General features: G+C 38.4%; 2 pseudogenes; both read left to right on the top strand.

Annotated features, from left to right (window-relative positions):
- The first annotated feature begins 1,346 nt into the window (after positions 1-1,346).
- LOC143386225 (stathmin pseudogene) lies at positions 1,347-1,832 on the top strand (annotated as a pseudogene).
- Positions 1,833-12,398: 10,566 nt separating this feature from the next.
- Positions 12,399-13,499, top strand: LOC143386215 (adenosine receptor A2b pseudogene; annotated as a pseudogene).
- Positions 13,500-16,649: the final 3,150 nt, after the last annotated feature.

Here is a 16,649-nt window from a genome sequence, read left to right as displayed (position 1 = left end):
ATGGCTGACTTGTAAAGGCAGGAGGATCCTGCCTGCATCATACAGAGGCTAACCAGTGTTGAATGCTTATTCTATAGGCATTGTTTAAACCACTGTTTTAGTGTGTTCTGTTATTCACAGAGAACAACATCCAACCTGATACATGTGTATGAACAATAATTTTTATGTAGGAATTGCATTGGGCTAATATGATAAGTTTCTCATGGCATTTAGGTAGATATTTTTAATTGATTTTTTAAAAATAAATGGCAGAGGAATGCATTACAATTCTTATTACACATATAAGAGCACAATTTTTCATATCTCTGGTTGTATATAAAGTATGTTCACACTAATTCATGTCTTTATACACGTACTTTGGATAATGATGTCCATTATATTCCACCATCCTTGCTAACCCCCTGCCCTCTCTCTTCACCTACCACCCTTCTTCCCTATCTAGAGTTTAGTAGCACAAGCCCTGGATGTATTAAAGATGCTAACTGGTTGAGTATTGGTAGTGATGCTGCCATTTACCGGTAATGAGTTATGCTTCCTCACATGTTGAAGTATAACATTAGAGAAACATGCTAAGGCAAGCATATAAAGCTGGGTTTACTTTATAACAGGTAGTATAGACTTCTCTCAGGGAGGAGAAGAGTGCCAGAGCTGGTATCCTGGTATCCCAAGAAGTGAGTGCATTGTACCTCTTTTATGTCATAGGCTTCCTTTTTTCTCCTGCTCTCTTCCCATTATCTCTCTCCTTCCTAGGCCCAGGAGATGCTAAGGTGGGATGGAGAAAAGGTAAGAAGCAGATGGGCTGTAGGAGCCAAGGTGGAGTGACATGGGCAGGAAGGGAGAATAATTAACAACTCCCTGTAGAGAGGGACAATCTCTGAAAACGTGAAGAGTATATAGTGGCTTCATTCCAACCTTAAACATAGGTTGGAACAGGGGCAGGTTATCTTGATAAGGGTGGAGGAAGGGCTCTGAAGGAATTAGCATGAAATCCCTCCAGTCTCTGGATCTGACCCCTGCCTATCTGCCTGTCTGATTCTGGCTTCAGTAGTAGATGGCTAAACACAAATTGTCTTTTGCTGCTTTACAAGTGGTTGATGGGTAAGAACTGTCCAGTTCAGTGCAGCCTCCACTTGCTTTATATTGCCACCCTATTGCCATGGCCACATATGAGTTACCATTTGTCATTTGACTTGAACTGTTGTTATTCAAGTAGTGGAACATATTTTTTATACATAAGAACCTAACTAAAGTGTGGCGAGTGTGTCCAGATGGCTTGGACTGAACAGGGCTTTCCTTACCCGTGGATTGTGTAGAACACACTGCCAGGCTCTTGTCTTATATTCACCATGGCTTCTTCTGATCTCCAGGTGAAAGAACTGGAGAAGCATGTCTCAGGCCAGGCATTTGAGCTGATTCTCAGTCCTCGGTCAAAAAAATCCTTCCCAGATTTTCCCCTTTCCCCTCCAAAGAACAGGTATCCTTTATCTGGAGGAAATTCAGAAGAAATTAGAAGCTGAAGAAGAAAGTTGCAAGACCCATGAAACTGAGGTCTTGAAGCAGCTTGCTGAGAAATGACAGCATGAGAAAGAAGTGCTTCAGAAAGCAACAGAAGAATATAACAACTTCATTAAAATGGAAGAGAAACAGACCCACAAAATAGAAGCTAACAAAGAGAACTAAGAGGCACAAGTGGCTGCCAAGCTGGAGTATTTCAACAGAAGGATAAGCATATTGAACAAGTGCGGAAGAGCAAAAAATCCAAAGACCCTGCTGATGAGGCTGAAGCTGACCAATTTGTCCTGAGAACTGACTTTCTCCCTTCCCCTTCCTAAATAGCCAACGAGAGTACTGGCCAGTGTTTTTTTTTATTTTTTTTCCCTCTTGACAAATATTCTAGAAGCTGATGTAGGACTGTTTAGGTAGATCCAGACTGTAAGATGTTATTTAGGGGATAAAGGGGAGAAACTGAAAACATCTGAATCTTTTTCTAAAGTGTTAGTCTTTTGAATGTAGCTATTTTTATTGCTGCATCTTTTCTACTTCAGTGCACTGGAAGTGCTGGGTCAGGCTAATACTCTATTGGCTGTGTGAAAACATGTTTGTTAAGAGTATTTAGTGGCTTCTTTTAAAGTGTTAGATGCTGAATATCTATTCACTTTTCAATCTCAATTCTTTCCCAGTCTTACTAGATGCTACTGCACTTGGATGGTTAATAAGACTGCACAGTGCTTTTGGTTAAAAAAAAAAAAAAAAAAAAAAGTGGAGAAAAGGGATCGAAGAGGCCACATTAAAAGACAAATGGCCAGATCTTCAGAAGCAACAGATACACACTGATTACAGGAATGTTGCCTCCATGGATTTGGTGGATGACCAGATGTGGGACATGGATGAGGACAGGTTGATGAGCAGACTCCTGAATCTGGGTGTGGGCACATTGTGGTCTCTTGTATGTAGGTTTCCTGTGCAGTGTCCTCATTCATGTAGGTGAAAAGCTCCATTTTGGAAAGTGCTCTTTCTGTTTTTTTCCACCAGCTCATGGTCTCCAAGGTTTTACAGACATTTATGAAGATGGGCAAAGTGGCTTTGGTGAGGATTTAATAAATACTAGACGTTTTGTTATAATCACTTATGAAATATAAAAATTTCCGTTTTAATCCCTTTAAATTTTGATTACAGACATTTGAAAGAAGATATTACCCTGCCATTTAAATGCTACCTAAGTTGCATGTATAGTCAATTTGAAGGAACTGGCCAAATACTAAGATGACAGCTGTTACTTTTCTAACAAGTTTTCATATTATTCTACAATTGTTTTGCTCACAGGAATGGTTTGTAAACTCCAAAACATTAAATATAAAGTGAATTTCCTTACTAAGTTGGATTCTGAAATATACAGGACACTGAGTTGTTTATCCTCTTATTGTATGTCTATTCATTTTTCTCCTTAAAAATCATTTGCTTTTTTAAATTGTTTTGTCTCTCAGAACCTTTACCTATGAGTATGACCTTAGTTTGTATGTCCTTAACTAAATAAAATTAAGAGAAGGTCCAAACTGATTGCTTGCAATGAATGATTTAATAAGACACAAAAATATTTCAAAATTAAGAAAGTCAAATTTTTATAATTTTAGACATATTTAATTGAAGGATTAATGCCAATAAAAGAATTTTGGTCTATTTTATGTAATCACTATTAGGCATTGCATTAAATTGAGTTATGTATGAGTAAATTGATAAAGATTGAAATGAAATTTTAAATAATGGCACAAGAACCAATAATGCAATCATATGTTAAAAGAGACAAAAATGACTTTTTTAATATAAGAAGTATTTACAAGTGGTTGATGGGTAAGAAGTATTATTAACAGAAATCATGCAAGGAATTTTATCTTTCACATCAAATGAAAAATCCAAATATTAATATTCATTTCTCATATTCTAATAATCATGCAGCCAGAAAGAGGAATCAGTAAAAATATCATAAAGAATGCATGTGAACAACAGGTGATGTGTGCACTTTTAGCTTCATTTCAACAATATTTAACCATAAATCTTCTGGTACAATAGTTTCTATAACAATGTATTAACACGTCCACATTATTAAATAAACTTTTGGGGGAATGAGAATTCCAACTAAGTATTCTGGTTCTGAAGGGCTATTGTCTTCTGCTTCCCCTTGTCTATTGTGAAAGATACACTTCGACTCTTCAGGAATAGGCTTTGAGTCCTCTATTACAGGTTTATGTTGCTGTAGGTCTAATGATGACGGCTTCCTCTCACAAGGTGTTGTTGCCCTCAGCTGCTGTGGCATCATATTGAAGGCATATGCATCTTTTTTGAGGGAGGATGGATTGATATCTATTAAGTTGAAAAATGTTGGGGGGAAATATTGATGTCAAGGCGCATCAGAAAAACTGTAAACATAAGAATAGACAAAAAGGAAGGCATTTCCTCAATATAATTAAACATTAAAACAGAAGTAGCAAGTATCCTGATATCTAAGCAATATAGTTTCCTTATAATTGGGCAGATAAAAGTACTATAATCTTGCCAAGGTTCTGCTTTATTCCACGTTGGCCCAATGTCACCTCTCTACCTCATCATTCCTTCTTTGCTTTTATCGAGATATTTTCACTCTTTTTTTTTTTTTTAAAGATAGAGAGGGGAGAGAGAGAGAGAGAGAATTTTAATATTTTATTTTTTAGTTATCGGCGGACACAACATCTTTGTTTGTATGTGGTGCTGAGGATCGAACCTGGGCCGCACGCATGCCAGGTGAGCGCGCTACCGCTTGAGCCACATCCCCAGCCCCAAGATATTTTCACTCTTTGATATTGGTCTTTCATGTGTCTGATGTCATTGAAATCACTAATTTTGACACAGATGGATTTGGGGGAATGTACTGGGGATTAAAAACAAGAGTGCTCAAACACTGAGTCACATCCACAGTTCTTTTTGTTTTATTATTTTATTTTCATTTTGAAACTGGGTCTAATTTGCTAGTCTGGATTTGAACTTGTGTTCCACTGCATCATCCATCTGAGCCACTGGTACTGCACACATGTGCCATTGGGCCCTGCTTGATTTTGTTTATTTTCCTGAGTAATTTTCTCCATTGTTAAGAAAATTATGAATTACAAAAAAACTTTTTAAAGAATTGTAGTAACACTAATCTATCAATGTTTCATAATGACAACGTTGCTTCAGAATAAAGTTTAAAAGGAGGGATTTCCAAAAGCTCTGATGTAATCAACCTAGTATATGTCTGTGACTTCCCTCACACATCTCTTTGGGAATTGTTCTTCTCCACAAGAAAAAAAAGTCTTTTATATTAAAGAGAGAAATGGGTTAAAAGAATGCCACCTAACAAAAAGGAAAGGCAATGCAATCTAGCCTTCCCTGGTTTGAGTTAGTTAATTCATAGACTCTGATAGTCTTTTATTACTTTTACACAAGAACTATGTAATTAAGGCATAAAATCAATCTCTGACAAACAATGTAGAAAAGTACATGACTTTATAGTCATACTTTATATCCCATAAATTAAATGTATTTATTGTTTGCAATGATTCTGAATGAGGATCACTTGTGTACAACATATGCAAATAACCTATAAAACTTACTGGTGGTTTGTCATAAATTTCATACACCATATGAAATGGAAAACACTTAATTATTTGTGATTGAGTTTACTGAATTTAATAAAACCCATTACACTGATTATCTTATGCCTCTGTGAGTTTCCATGGCTTCTTTAACTTGGTTTCCAAACCATCTTTCTAAGTACTTTAGAACTAAGAAACATATTTTAAAGAATCAATCCACATTTGAATTGCACTCATTTCTGAGGTCTTGCTTTTAACAAAAGCTCCATTATACTTTCTAAATCTAGAAAGCAGCAATAAGGTCTTCAGTTATCATGATCTAAGAGGCAACCTTTACTTGTACCTGGTGTCCTTCAGTTTTTTCTTTATTCATCTACTCACTTGTTTCTCTTCCATCACCTCTGTCACGGTAGAACTACAAGATCCAGTCCCAAAAGATGGGGAAGCCAGGTTCCTTTCACAAAGTGCATTAAAAGTGGGTGGAGGTGATTTAAGGAGAGCAACTAAGAACTGAGCAGGGAGGAAGAGCATGAGGAAAAGATTAACATTAAACAGAGACGAGTGGTGGGAGGGAAAGGGAGAGAGAAGGGAAATTGCATGGAAACGGAAGGAAACCCTCAAGGTTATAGGAAATCACATATAAGAAGTTGTGAGGGGAAAGGGGGGGGAAAACAAGGGAGAGAACTGAACAACAACAGATGAGGTAGAGAGGGAAGATGGGAGGGGAGGGGAGGGGGGATAGTAGGGGATAGGAAAGTCAGCAGAATACAACAGTCACAAATATGGCATTATGTAAAAATGTGAATGTGTAACTGATGTGATTCTGCAATTTGTATTTGGGGTAAAAATGGGAGTTCATAACCCACTTGAATCAAATGTATGAAAGATGATATGTCATGAGCTTTGTAATGTTTTGAACAACCAATAAAAAAAAAAAAGTGGGTGGAGGTATTCTCCATGGCAGAGACCACTGCCAGATTTTTGATAAGGATTTTGATAAGGATTTTTTTATAAGGTCACTAAATCTAAGATGTTTCCTGTCTCATTTTCAGTACCTGGACAGACACCTCAGGTTGCTGCCATGTGCCTTTTGGCACAGAAACAAGCTTGACAACCAGCTCACCAGCTCATGTTTTGCCTCCTTTCCTTTCAATCAGAGATGCTCCATCTAGGGACCAGGTACCATCATGCCTGCCATTTGGCCTGCTCAGCCTTTCCTCTGGGGTCCAGGAGTGCACCTATCTTTCTTCTGTGGCTTCCCCATTTCTCCTCACTATTGACCTGGCGGCCAGGTGGGAAGAACACCAGGTGTTACCTGGATGAGGGTTTTAATTTTTTTTTTTTTTTTGTGATTCCCACATTTCCACTTCCTCTGGTAAGATTCCCAGTGAGGTTTTCAATAAAAGCAAGTTACAAGTAAAGGTTCAAGCTTTGGGCAACAGACACCTGGAGTCAAGGCTGAGCTCTGGTAGCCAATGTGATATCCAACTCAGCTGTGCAGCCCCCCATTTCACTAGGTTGGCAGCCCCAGAGCAACCAATGAGAAATGCCAAAAGGCTCTGGGGAAACAAGCTCTTACCTGCAGATCCTTCAGACTCTGCAGTCCCATCGCCATTTCCAGAGCTGCTTTCCAGCAAACAAGCATCTTTTCATGGAATAATCAGTGATCACAAAACCAAATAACTTTCTCCCACCATCCTGATGCAACCCTTGTGGGAGATTGGCCCTTTTCTCTCCTGAACCGGCAGCCTTTCTCTGCAGCAGATCTCACCCACAGACCTGAGCCTGGCTTCAGCCTGCTTTTCCTACCTGGCTCAACTAGGCTTTTATATTCTTGGGCTCTAGCTCAGCTCTTGAGCCAATGGTCCCAACTCCAACCTTTCCCCACCCACCTCCATGGAATTTACTCAGCTCTTGTTCACCCTCCCCATCTTTCCTCCACTACTCCATCCTTTTTCTCTGGGCCTTTTTACAATTGAACTTTTCTTTTCTTATCCTGAAAGTATTTTACATACTAATGTTATTCTGTATTCACAGACTTTCCTTTATTGTAGAGCAAGGAATGGCCATTGCACTAATTACATTGCCAAAAATAAATCACCTATCTTCTAAAACCCAAAGTTTTCCAACATGAACTTTTGTAAAGTTACCTTCTTGCCTAAACACGATTATAGTTAGATTTAATCCTGTAGTGTCTGGCATAACAATTCATAAAACCCATAATGCATGAATGGATAAATTGTTGACAGAAGGGAAAAGTGGATGACTTTTACTGTGAAACCTGGTTAAAACACACCATTATAGGCTTGTACAATAATGTCTTAAATTTATCACATACTTTCTCCATTTCACTTGCCTTCTTGTCTGGGAGACAGTTTGATTATAACCACCTACCCAAATATTGTAATGTGATATTATATTCTGTATCCTAATAGATTGGAGGGGAGAGGGGGGAGGGAGATAGAGAGAGAGAGAGAAGAGAGAGAGAGAGAGAGAGAGAGAGAGAGAGAGAGAGAGAGAGAGAGAGAAGGAAGAAAAGAAAACACAAAAAGGAAAGAGAAAGCAGTGGCATTCCACATTACTGAAAAACTATTGTGGTAACATGTTACAGCACCAAAATTATATAGTTATATATTTTTAATTGTAGACTATGTTTGCTATATTTGATCAGAGGTAATTTTGACACCTCTTATCTTTTAAAAACTTCAACAAAATTTCAAGTAATATGCTCATTAACCAAAGGGAAAATTTTTTTTCTTTTTTTTTTATTGGTTGTTCAAAACATTACAAAGCTCATGATATATCATCTTTCATACATTTGACTCAAGTGGGTTATGAACTCCCATTTTTACCCCAAATACAAATTGCAGAATCACATCAGTTACACACTCACATTTTTACATAATGGCATATTAGTGACTGTTGTATTCTGCTACCTTTCCTATCCCCTACTATCCCCCCCTCCCCTCCCCTCCCATCTTCCCTCTCTACCTCATCTGCTGTTGTTCAATTCTCTCCCTTGTCCCCCCCCCCATTTCCCCTCACAACCTCTTATATGTAATTTTGCGTAACATTGAGGGTCTCCTACCATTTCCATATGATTTCCCTTCTCTTTCCCTTTCTCTCCCCCCACTCATCTCTGTTTAATGTTAATCTTTTCCTCATGCTCTTCCTCCCTGTTCTGTTCTTAGTTGCTCTCTTTATATCAAAGAAGACATTTGGCATTTGTTTTTTAAGGATTGGCTAGCTTCGCTTAGCATAATCTGCTCTAATGCCATCCATTTCCCTGCAAATTCTATGATTTTGTCATTTTTAGTGCTGCGTAATACTCCATTGTGTATAAATGCCACATTTTTTTTTATCCATTCATCTATTGAAGGGCATCTAGGTTGGTTCCACAGTCTAGCTATTGTGAATTGTGCTGCTATGATCATTGATGTGGCAGTATCCCTATAGTATGCTCTTTTAAGATCCTCAGGGAATAGTCCGAGAAGGGCGATAGCTGGGTCAAATGGTGGATCCATTCCCAGCTTTCCCAGGAATCTCCATACTGCTTTCCAAATTGGCCTCACCAATTTGCAGTCCCACCAGCAATGTACAAGTGTACCCTTTTCCCCACATCCTCGCCAACACTTATTGTTGTTTGACTTCAGAATGGCCGCCAATCCTACTGGAATGAGATGGTATCTTAGGGTGGTTTTGATTTGCATTTCTCCCAACAGGGAATTTTCAACTGCAATTAGGTTGATTTTTTCCAATAATTTGTTTGCTCACATTCCTACTCAGATTAACTCACTTATAGCTATGGACTAAAATAATTCTAATTTCTAGTGTTTCAACACAACCCAGTCAGCAGTGCTAAAATATTACACACTGTATAATTACTCAATACATACCTGAAGAAAAGTGGAACAGTTAGAGGCATTGCTTTTTTAAAATAGTGTTGCACTAAGACAAGCATTTTGGTAGAGGCTTCTCTGAGGCACCGGGTTCGATCCTAAGCACCACATAATAATAAAATAAAGATATTGTGTCCACCTAAAGCTAAAAAAAAATTGTTTTTAAGTATTTGGGGGGTTGGTATTATGGCTCAGCAGTAGAGTTCTCGCCTAGTACATTGGAGGCACTGGGTTCAATCCTCAGCACCACATAAAAGTAAACAAATAAAATAGAGTTCTAAAAAAAAAGTATTTGGTGGGAAGAAGGGTTTAAGAGTCCCTGCAAAACGAATCCATTTGCAAGGCTGTCTTCCAAAGGAATTGCTTGTTGCTAAATGTAAATTTCCAGGAATGTTTTAATTTTTATTTGCTTGGATACTTTTATACATTCCCCACAACTGTCCAAAGTGGCCAGCTTCCCTTTTTACAGAGAGAGAGGAAATAAATTTAGAATGGTCACTTACTTTGTCCAGCATGTGTGTGGGATGTGGGTTTGTGACTGTTATTGTAACAGAAAAATTCAGGATTCTTAATCTTTTTAGGCACAATAAAACACATTTCATGTCTTTATACAACAAAACAAACACACAAGCAGAAAACCCTTTTAAGAAGAAAAGGTAAACAACCCATGCATACAACTGGGAAGTGCTAGAAATGGGATACCAACCCATGTCTACTGGATTTGAAAACACCTGATCCTTAGCAACTCTATTCCTTGAGTCCAGTTCCAGTTGGAGTTAAACATGAGTAGTGAAGCCTAATAGACACAGATCAATGTTTTTGAAAGAATCACTGAAGGTGAAAAACCTTTGACTCTTGAGGCTATTAAGTGCTGGTCATGATTTCCCAAGATCTCTTGCAGATATCAGGGTTTGTTTGACACTGTTCTGTCTAACACAGTGTAAGCACAAATGTGGAGGTTCCTGGAAAATCTTTTGCTTTCTCTATTCAAGCATTCAGCCTTCTTGTTTCTGTTTTTTTTTTTTTTTTGTTGTTGTTGTTGTTGTTGTTTCTTTGTTTGTTTTTGCCTGAAAAGACATTGAGAAAAGAAACTGAAGCAGTTCTCCTGAGACCATGAGATAGGGAGAATCAGGAGAAAATTTTACATGGTAAGCATGGGTGGCTGGAAAAGAGGGAGGATTCTGTGGGCATCATTCAGAAGGTGAACAGAGTTGGATGTTTATCCTGTTGGCCCATATGAGTCATCGCTTTAGTATTTTCTGCTATTTATAGAGAACATAATCTATTCAAAGGGCCAGAGGGGGTTGAGAGAGATGTAAATTTTTTAAATTAACATATTAATTGTTGCTTAGTCCATTTATTGATTGGGCTATTTATTGTTGTTTTATTATTTTTGTTTTTGTATTTTGGGTGTTAACATTTTTTTTGTGTATCCTAGAGATTAATGGATTATCAGAGGTGCAGGTGGTAAAGATTTTCTCCCAATCTGTAGGCTCTCTTTTCACATTATTTATTGTTTCCTTTGCTGAGAAGAAGCTCTTTAATTTGAATCCATCCCATGTATTGATCCTTGATTTTACTTCTTACCCTTTAAGGGTCTGAACAGACACTTTACAGAAGAAAAAATACAATCAATCAATAAGTATATAAAAAAAAGTATTTAACATCTCTGGTAATTAGAGAAATGCAACTCAAAACTATATTAATATTTTATCTCGCTCTAGTCAAAAGGGAAATCATCAAGAATACAGGCAAAAATAAATGTTGGTGAGGATGTGGGGAAAAAGGTACACTCATACATTGCTGGTGGAACTGTAAATTGGTAGAACCACTATAAAAGCAATATGGAGATTTTTCAGAAAACTGGGCATGGAACCACCATTTGACCCAGCTATTCCACTCCTCAGTTTATATCTAAAGAACTTAAAATCAGCCTGGTACAATAATGCAGCCATGTCAATGTTTGTAGCAGCACAATTCACAATAGGTAAACTATGAAACCAACCTAGGTGTCCTTCAATAGATGAATGAATAAAGAAAAGGGGTATATATATTCAATGAAATATTACTCAGCTTTAAAGAAGAATGAAACTCTGGCATTTGCCAGGGAATGGATGGAGTTGGAAAATATTATCCTAAGCAAAATATGCCAATTTCAAAAAACCAAAGCCTGAATGTTTTCTCTAATATGTGGATGCTAATTCACAAAGAGGGTGGTAGGGCATTAGAGAAGAATAGAATTGCCATATTAGGCAGAGAGAAGTAAAGGGGAGGCAGGGAAGGGAATGTGGGGATAAGAAGAACAGTAGAACGAAACAGACATTATTACTTTATGTATATATGCGACTGCATGACCAATGTGATTCTACAACATGTATACTCAGAACAATGAGAAATTATATCCCCTCTATGTATGATATATCAAAGTGCATAAATGCATTCTACTGTCATGTATAACTAATTAAAACAAATTTAAAGATTTTAAAAGTCAGAGAACACAAAATAGATATCCACTAATTGCAGTTACTTTTGCAAAGTATACAAAAATAAATAAATAAATGCAAAGGACCCAGAGCTTAGGAAAGTTCTATGCAAGGGAGAGATCCTCACCCTTCAGCATAATAACTTCACAATTAATTCACCCCCGATGGACTTGGCCACTTCCTTGTTTTTCTTTTAGTGGTTTTGGTAAATGCTGCAAGTGAAGGAAGGAAGTGATATAAACTGTAGTTTTCAGTGCTAAAATGTGAGCTGGAACCATATATCGTCAATCTCTGAACACCCCAACAGAGTGATTTTTAACTATTTCAAAACCAAGGATTTATAAATTCAAGCTTTTAGACAGATTTGGTGTAGCTAGCACAGTATTGTAAAAGGTCAAATTTGAATTTCCTGTAGGTGGGACATCTCATTTTGCCATAACCACCCATCTTCATATTATACTTCACATGTCTACTCTCCACACTTATTTTGCCTTCCTCATCAGGGACAGCACTAGAGTTTGTAATCCTGCTTTAGAGTGAGGTGATTGGAAAAAGGTAAATGAAGACCCTAGGTATAGTCACATATTAACTTGGGTAAAAGAGGCAGTTGTCTCAGAAATTACAATCTGACAGCTGGCTTCTCAATAGACTATAAATAAGACTGGCACATTCTGATTTATCCTCAGAAAGCTCTCCATAGAAGGAAATCACAAGTAATCTATAGAAGATTCCTGCCATTTTCCTACATACATATATGAATTGTAGCACAATGAATCTCCACATCATGTATAAGCACAAGACTGGGAACCTAATAAGAATAAGATGGACCCATGTTTGTATAAATATGTAAAAATATTCTCTATTTTCATGTATATCTAAAAAGAACAGGACGCGGCTAGAGGAGGCAGGGCATGGCTAGAGGAGGCTCCTTCTGGTGCTCCAGCAGTGCCTGGCAGGGCTCACGCAGCTGTCCCGCGCGCCGCAGGGTCCTGGTAGGTGACACCTGGGGCCCAGCTGGCCCGGCCACGCTGCTGGAGACTCTGGATGCTCTATATGTGGCGCTGGAACTCGCTGTCGCTGCGCTGTCAGTGGCGGGCAACCTGCTGGAGTGCGCGGCTGTGGACACGTCAAGCGCCCTGCAGACTCCCACCAACTACTTTCTGGTGTCCCTGGCAGCCGACGAGGCCGTGGGGCTGTTCGCCCTTTGCCATCACCATCAGCCTGGGCTTCTGCACTGACTTCCACAGCTGCCTCTTTCTCGCCTGCTTTGTGCTTGTGCTTACTCAAAGCTCTACCTTCAGCCTCCTGGCCATGGCCATTGAGGGTATCTGGCCATCCGCTTCCCGCTCAGGTATGAGAGTTTGGTCACCGGGACCAGAGCAAGAGGAGTCCTCGCTGTGCTCTGGGTCCTTGCTTTGGGCATTGGATTGTCTCCATTCCTGGGGTGGAACAGTAAAGACAGTGCCACCAACAACAGCACGGAGCCCGGGGATGGAACCATCTAATGAAAGCTGCTGCCTTGTAAAGTGTCTCTTTGAGAATGTGGTCCCCATGAGCTTACATGGTTTACTTCAACTTCTTTGGATGTGTCCTGCCCCTACTGCTCATCATGCTGGTGATCTACATCAAGATCTTCATGGTGGCCTGCAGGCAGCTGCAGCACATGGAGCCGATGGACCATTCCAGGACTACCCTCCAGTGAGGGATCCATGCCGCCAAGTCCCTGGCTATGACTGTGGGGATCTTTGCTCTGTGTTGGCTACCAGTACATGTCATCAACTATTTCACTCTTTTTCAGCCAGCCCAGGCTAAGGACAAGCCCAAGTGGGCAATGAACATGGTCATTCTCCTGTCACATGCTAATTCAATGGTCAATCCCATGGTCTATGCCTATAAGAACCGAGACTTCCGCTATACTTTTCAAAAAATCATCTCCAGGTATCTGCCAAATGGATGGCAAGAGCAGGAATGGGCAGGCTGGGCCACAGCCTGCGCTCAGTGTGGGCCTATGATCCAGGTTCTGGCTTCTTGGAGGCCAAAGCCTCCAAAGTGATACGACAGGATTGACTGATCCTCACTGTGAAAGACAGCTATACCTCACAAGCATCTGGGCTCTCTTCTGAGCACTTGTCTGGAGTTACCACATATCTAGCTAATATGTACATGCCGTTAGTAGACTCCAAGTGTCAACAAATGTATTTATGATTGTTCAGCTGCTCTTATTGTGTGGATGATACAGATGGCTTGAATGGATTCTAAAAGACTTTTGTTTTTGAGTCTGTCTCTTTCATGGAAGAAAATGACTGAAACTCTTTTACTGTGAACACTGTGAACTATTTTAATGCAAATATTTTTGAACTTAAAGGCAATGAAAGAATAAAAAGATGGCTGTACTAATGTACACTTATTCCCAGAAAGGCTGCCAAGAAAACTAAAAATGTAATTCTTTAATCAAGAAACTGCTGTATTAATCTGGGGATGATAGTCTCCTAAATTCTTAGGCAGAATTTTCATCATGTAACATTTTTAGGCTCCATTCTATTCCATATACAACTGTACTCTAGAGGAAGAGACTGGACAAACAGGGTTCCTCCTCTACTGGATTCCCCCTTTTTAGAGCTAGGTACTGAATTTTACTTCTCTCCTAAGTTCAAGTTTGTCAAAACTGTTGGAACTCAAGAGTGTGAGAATTTTCCTAAGCAAAATCATGTAGTTGTGTATGTATATTCAGTGAAATAAAACTTTTATTTAAAAAATGAAAAAAACTAAAATTAAAAAAAAACATACTAATGGGGTACAGTGTAATATGTGCATGTGTTGACATGCACATAGAGTGCGCTGATCAAATTGGGATAATAATTTGTTTCCCTCATCATGTCATTTCTTTATGTTTGAGTCTTAGAACTCCTCTCTTATAGATATTCATAATGTATACAAGTGCAGTATTGTGAACTATAGTCATTCCAGTGATGTACAAGAGAACAGAATTTATTCCTTCTATCTAAATGTTTTGGTACTAGTTATCCGATGTTTCTTTATACTTCCCCACCATCTTGCAAGAATCTACTTGTCAGTATTCTGCATGTAGATAGACATGTTTATTTTTAGCTTTTATATATTAGAGAGAACATGTGGTACTTGTCTTGCTATGTCTGACTTATTTCACTTAAGATACTATCTTCCAGTCCCATCCAGTTTCCTACAAATTATAGGATTTCCTTCATCTTTATGGCGGAAAAATATTCCACTGTGTGTCCATTCATCAGTCAGTGGCCACATGGGTTAGTGTTTTATCTTGGCTGTTATAAATTGGGCCTCAGTCAACATTGGATTGGAAGTGTCTTTGGTATGCTGATCTCATTTCCTCTGGATTTTATTCTTTTGGGATAGCTGGATCATATGGTAGATCCATTTCTAGTTATTTAAGACCCTCCATACTTTTCTGGATATGATTTACATTCCCAAATACAATGTGTAAATGTTATTTTTCTTCACATCCTTGCCAGCATTTAATTTTTCGTCTTTTTCATCATTGCCATTCTGGGGGCTGAGATGATTTTTCATCAATACCAACCTAACTCTTGAGATAACCACAGCCTAGCTGGTCTTTTTATATGGGTTCTTCCTTCCCCAATCCCTTCTAACTATTGATACTAAGCTAATAGTTCATAAGCATTTTATTTGCATCTCTCCCCTATGGAAAAGCTCCTCACTTTTTGCACAAGCCTAGCTATTCTGTAAGAATTTCCAAATCAATGTATTTATCACCAACCTAGTTTTCCACTGTTCCCCAAAAGGATTTCTATCCTGTCATTATTATTTCTATTCTGCAATTTTCCTCAGTATTTTCCCTTCTCCAGTCCCCAGGAGTTTCTCTCTTCCATGACATAATGGTTGGACTCTGGAGACAAAGTGATATCATTTCAAATCTTAGGCCCATTTCTTTTCAGCTCAATGTTTTGGAGCAGGTTACTTATCAATCTGGTCTTAACTGTATTCATGAAATAGGCATAAAAATGCATCAACATCATCACAGAATTGTTGTCAGGATTAAACAAAACAAAGTGTATACAAATATGACCACTTATATACATACTTTTTAATATGAGTTTTCTTTCCATCTACAAATTTTGATGGGTCTGATGCAAATTCCACCTAAAATCTCACCTCTCACACAAAATTATCAAAAATTTCAACCTTGCTTTACCCCCTCACTGAACACCAACAGTACATTATACAGCCCTTGATTTAGCATTAAATCACATGCTGCCTTACATTCCTTCCAAAGTAGTTTACCCTCTCAGTGTATCTCTTGGTCAATTATAAATTCTTTAATGATAGAGGACAACTTCTATAATATATGAGTTGCTCATAAATGCTTTGTGATCAAATAATTATATGATTACATAATTTATGACATAATAACACCAAGAGACATCCCAAATAATACATGGTGGCTCTCATTTCTCTTTCCTTTCTCACTTCTTTACCTTTTCAACTTTTCCTGTGCCTGACTTAGGTTTCTCTGTCCTGGTTTCTGTCCCTAATCAGAAAATTCTAGCCCATTTCCAGATTTCCAGATGTAGCATGGCAACAAGGCTGGATATAAGTGACTTTGTTATTTTTTTTTTTTGGTGCTATTATCAAAGCCTGGGCCTTATGAATGCATGCTAGACAAGTGCTTTACCACTGAAGTATGTCCCAAGACCATATGTGACTGTTTTTTAACATCCCTTTGATTTTGGCTTTGCTACTATTCACTCAGAGTCAGACAACAATTGCTTTGAAAAGAATTCTGTCTGGCATACCAAATACCAAGGCTTTAGGACAAATTACTGTTTCCTGATATAGAAATTTGAGTGAATCCTGGAGGACCTCCATTTTCTCAAATGTGAAATGAAAGCTTGGACTACAATATATCTAAGTTTTTTCCTTTGATCTTCAACATTCTTGAGTATAATTTCAGTAATGGTAAACTACAGCTGTTTTGAGTACCTCATGGGCACCACCATGGTTTTTATAAAGTGCTATGAGCAATACATCTAAAGGAAACTTTAACATTATCCCCCAAATACAAACTGAGATGAGAGACCTCCATATAAACTTGATTTATTTTTAATTTTAGTTTTCTTTTAACATAGGGCAGAGTTCTCTCACTTGAA

This window comes from Callospermophilus lateralis, chromosome 2 (genome assembly GCF_048772815.1).
Source record: "Callospermophilus lateralis isolate mCalLat2 chromosome 2, mCalLat2.hap1, whole genome shotgun sequence".
NCBI classification, from domain to species: domain Eukaryota; kingdom Metazoa; phylum Chordata; class Mammalia; order Rodentia; family Sciuridae; genus Callospermophilus; species Callospermophilus lateralis.
The sequence above is the reverse complement of the archived record's forward strand: the minus strand, read 5'-3'. Positions and strand labels throughout refer to the sequence as shown.